Source organism: Lolium rigidum, chromosome 3 (genome assembly GCF_022539505.1).
Source record: "Lolium rigidum isolate FL_2022 chromosome 3, APGP_CSIRO_Lrig_0.1, whole genome shotgun sequence".
Lineage (NCBI taxonomy): Eukaryota > Viridiplantae > Streptophyta > Magnoliopsida > Poales > Poaceae > Lolium > Lolium rigidum.
Genome location: NC_061510.1, coordinates 13,917,347 through 13,922,430, shown reverse-complemented (window position 1 = coordinate 13,922,430; position 5,084 = coordinate 13,917,347).

Sequence of the window (5,084 nt, the reverse complement as noted above, 5' to 3'; positions counted from 1 at the left end):
AAGTAGAACTATCAAATAGAGAAATTAAATCTATCTTGCAAAAGACTGTTAATAAAACTAGAAAGAATTGGGCTAGTAAATTGAAGGAAGCACTATGGGCTTATAGAACTGCTTATAAAAACCCCATGGGAATGTCACCTTATAAAATGGTTTATGGAAAATCTTGTCATTTACCTTTAGAACTAGAGCACAAGGCTTATTGGGCTGTTAGAGAACTAAATAAAGATCCTAAACTAGCCGGTAATAAGAGGTTGCTGGCAATTAAGTTCTCTAGATGAATGGAGAAGTGAAGCTTATGAAAATGCTAAACTCTTTAAAGAGAAAGTTAAGAAATGGCATGATAGAAGGATTATAAAAGAGAGTTTAATATTGGGGATAAAGTCCTATTGTATCGGTCTCGTCTCGGATTCTTTGCGGGAAATTACTCTCGAAATGGGAAGGACCATATGTTGTTGAGGAGGTGTATCGTTCAGGAGCAATTAAAATTAGTTCTCTCCAAGGCAATGCCACGCAAGTGGTGAATGGACAAAGACTCAAGCATTATATCTTAGGTGATTCTTATAATGTAGATGTTGATGTTATTCAAGTGGAAACACCAGAGGCTTTCATCAAAGGTCAAATTGACAGTCCGCCAGAACTCGACTTTGAATAGGTAACGGTACGAGGTAATAAAAAGTTCACGATTTACTTTCAGAACAATATTTTCTGCTGTTTATGGAAAATATGAAAAATTACGAGATCGAAACGGAGTGGAGGAGACGCGCGAGGGCGTGCCCCCATAGGCCGGCGCGGCCGGGCCTTGCCCGCGCCGCCCTATGAGCTGGCCGCCTCGTCGCCCCTTTCCGACTCCGGTTCGACCTGGTACTTTCCTTATGACATAAAAATTCCTGCTATATAATCCCCCGGACCCCTGGAGGTCCGTATATTGTTTTCTCGACGTGTTTTGTTTCAAGCTGTTTCTGCCAGGATCTATTTTCAATCTAGGAGCACCATGGCCTCCAACAATAAGGGCAAGGGGCTTTCGGATGAAGATATTCAAGATCCCGAGTGGAAAGAGGTGGACGAGAGCGTCAAGGAAGAAGATGAAGAAGAAGTGGAGGAAGACTCGCGCGCATACCCGCGTGCTACCGTCGCAAGCATCAAAGTGGTGGATAACCCTTTTAGTGCAAACGGGAGCGCAAGAATTCGCACCGGAGGAAGGGTTCCACGTCATTACCTAGCTCCAAAGACATCTTCTTCGAGGCACTTACCATCCCTTCCGCAATCTAATCTACAATAATCAAATTGAAAGGACTCCCAAGGCAGCATTGCCTAGCAATTGGGATATAGATCGTTCTAACAACTGCGGGAAGGACGAAGCTCGAAGGCTGAAGGGTGGGGAAATAACTCCAAGAATTGGGACTCGCCGTCGGACATACTTCTTAATCGCGTCGAGCACAATTCGGAGATGATCCGCAACCTCATGTACAAGATTGATGAGCTTCAGGAGCTTGTGGAGAAGCTTGTCGGGAATTCATCACCACCATCGCCAAAGGAGTAATTCATCATAGGTATTGTCATCCCCTTGGTTTGTTCCAAGCTTGGGGGAGTGCCGCGGTATCACATCATCACTACCTTTTACTTTTTACTATCAAGTAGTGTCATATCATGAGTAGGGAAGTTATCATATAAGATGGGTTGCGGTGTGGAAGTATCTCTCCTTTAGTCGGTTGTCTATGTATCCCTTGGTGTGAGTTATCGTTATGAAATATTAATGAGAAGTCTTATCATTTACATATTGCACACCTTATTTTAGTTTGCAATTTCTATTATATGATTGATCTTGATTTTAGTATTGGTACCACTTTGGGAGCATTGAGTAAATCTATTTGGTTTTGGCAAACTTAGCATTGGTCAATAGCAACAACACCTTGAGGTTTAAGTAGAAAAGAGAAATATATATAGTTGTTTCATTGTCTTCCTTTCTTGTTAGCTCATAGCTTATTATTCTGAAGTTAAAATTGTTTGTGCTTACAAGAAAGATACATGATTGTTTCTATCACATGTATATTCGTTTGTTTCCCTCAACTTTTGTGCTTGCTAATTAACCTTGCTAGCCAAAGACCTTGCTTGATAGGGAATGCTTCTCGTGCATTCAAACCTCAACCCAAACCTATGCCATTTGTGTCCACCATATCTACCTACTACATGGTATTTCCTGCCATTCCAAGTAAATACTTCGTGTGCTACCTTTAAACAATTCAAAATTTATCATCTCTTATTTGTGTCAATGTTTTATGGCTCATGAGGAAGTATGTGGTGTTTTACCTTTCAATCTTGTTGGGCAACTTTCACCAATGGACTAGTGGCTTCATCCACTTATCCAATAATTTTGCAAAAAAAGCTGGCAATGGGGTTCCCAGCCCCGATTAATTAACCTTCATGATACTACAAATAGACACTCCTCCATGGTATGTGATTGTTGGACGGCACCCGAGGATTCGGTTAGCCATGGCTTGAGAAAGCAAAGGTTGGGAGGAGTGTCATCTAAATAAAACTAAAATAAAAAGGCACTCCTTCATGGTATGAGATTGTTGGCAGGCACCCGAGGATTCGGTTAGCCATGGTTTGTGAAAGTAAGGTTGGAAGGGGTGCCACCCAAAATGAAAATGCCTTAATGGGAGCCGCTCTTCGAGAGTTTGTCTGGCAAGGGAGTTAGAGTACCCGCTACCAGTCGTTGACAACAACAAACACCTCTCAAAAATATTACTTTTATTCTCTTTATATGATTTCAAAACTGAAAAAGCTCTAGCACATGATTTAATCCCTGCTTCCCTCTGCGAAGGGCCTGTCTTTTACTTTATGTTGAGTCGGTAAACCTATTTCCCTCCATCTCAAGCAAGCATTTGAGTTGTTGTGATCAAACCATTATATTGTGATTTGCTTCATCATGTCTTTTACTCTTCCTTGTTTAGTACAAGTTTTATCTGAATGAATATAGCTTTGCAAGTTATCAATGATCATTATGATTGAGTATGCAAGATGAGCCATATAAACTTTAACATGAGAGCGCTGCTCGATATATAAGAATAACCTGTTAATTGTTCTCTGACCAAGAACGAAGTTTGCCATCACCAACTATGATTTCTTATGCACCTTTATTTGTGATTACCTTATACTTGTTTCAAGTTGAGTTATATGAGGAAGTTGTTCACTAGAATGTCTTGTGTGAATGAATATGATGCTGCTTGTCCGTATTTGATTTATCGACTCTTCACTCCATAAACATGTGGTCCTGTTCTACGAGTTCAGTTTCGCTTGGGGACAAGCGAAGTCTAAGCTTGGGGGGAGTTGATGCGTCCAATTTGCATCACTATTTTATATCATAATTTGCTGTTATTCATTGATATATTTCATATTTGGAGATAATACTTATGTTATTTCATCTATTTTGCATGTTTCATGATTATTGGAGGATCGCGCACCGGAGTCAGGATTCTGCTGGAAAAAGCGCCGTCGAGAATGCAATATTTCGGAAGATCAACGGTTGACGGAAATTATATGAAAAATCCTATTTTTCCGGAAGACGAAGGGAGCCGGAAGGGGGAGCCGGGGGACCCGAGGTGGGCCCACCCCATAGGCCGGCGCGGCCCAAGGCCCGGCCGCGCCGCCACTGTGAGGAGGGGCCCACGGCCCCTCTCGCCTCCTTTTCTTCGCGTACGCCTTCGTCCCAAAAACCTAAGCTCCGGGGGTACATCGCGAAAAGCCACGGCCGCCTCTGCAGGGCGGAGAACACCGGAGAGAAAAGAGCTCTCCGGCGGCTGAGATCCGCCGGGGAAATTCCCTCCCGGAGGGGAAATCGACGCCATCGTCACCGTCATCGAGCTGGACATCATCTCCATCACCATCATCATCATCTTCATCATTATCACCGCCGTCTCCACCGCTGCACGCCGTCACCGCTGTAACAATTTGGATTTGATCTTGATTGTTTGATAGGGGAAACTCTCTCGGTGTTGATTTCTACTTGTTATTGATGCTATTGAGTGAAACCGTTGAACCAAGGTTTATGTTCAGATTGTTATTCATCATCATATCACCTATGATCATGTTCCATATGATGTCTCGTGAGTAGTTCGTTTAGTTCTTGAGGGCATGGGTGAAGTCTAAATGTTAGTAGTGAAGTATGGTTGAGTAATATTCAATGTTATGATATTTAAGTTGTGGTGTTATTCTTCTAGTGGTGTCGTGTGAACGTCGACTACACGACACTTCACCTTTATGGGCCTAGGGGAATGCATCTTGTACTCGTTTGCCAATTGCGGGGTTGCGGAGTGACGAAACCTGAGCCCCGTTGGTATATCGATGCGGGAGGGATAGCGAGGATCTCGAGTTTAAGGTCTGTGGTTAGATTTATCTTAATTACTTTCTTGTAGTTGCGGATGCTTGCAAGGGGTATAATCACAAGTATGTATTAGTCCTAGGAAGGGCGGTACATTAGCATAGGTTCACCCACACAACACTTATCAAAACAATGAAGATTAATTAGCCGTATGTAGCGAAAGCACTAGACTAAAATCCCGTGTGTCCTCGAGAACGTTTGGTTATTATAAGTAAACAAACCGGCTTGTCCTTTGTGCTAAAAAGGATTGGGCCACTCGCTGCAATTATTACTCTCGCACTTTACTTACTCGTACTTTATTCATCTATTACATCAAAACCCCCTGAATACTTGTCTGTGAGCATTTACAGTGAATCCTTCATCGAAACTGCTTGTCAACACCTTCTGCTCCTCGTTGGGATCGACATTCTTACTTATCGAAGATACTACGATACACCCCCTATACTTGTGGGTCATCACGTGTCAACACCCGGATTTTTAAGTCCAGATGCCTATTATGCCATACATCGCAATCCCAGGAATATTGTTGTTGCGAGACATAATAGTTGAATATCATAGAGTCATCATTTATTACAACACATAATCGTCTTACAAAGGTAGATCACATGATCCAAAATTACAATAGTAGTTGATCTATCGATCAACGAACATCACAAATAGCGGAAGCGAAGTAGTAGTGACTATTTAATCCACGGAGCCAACG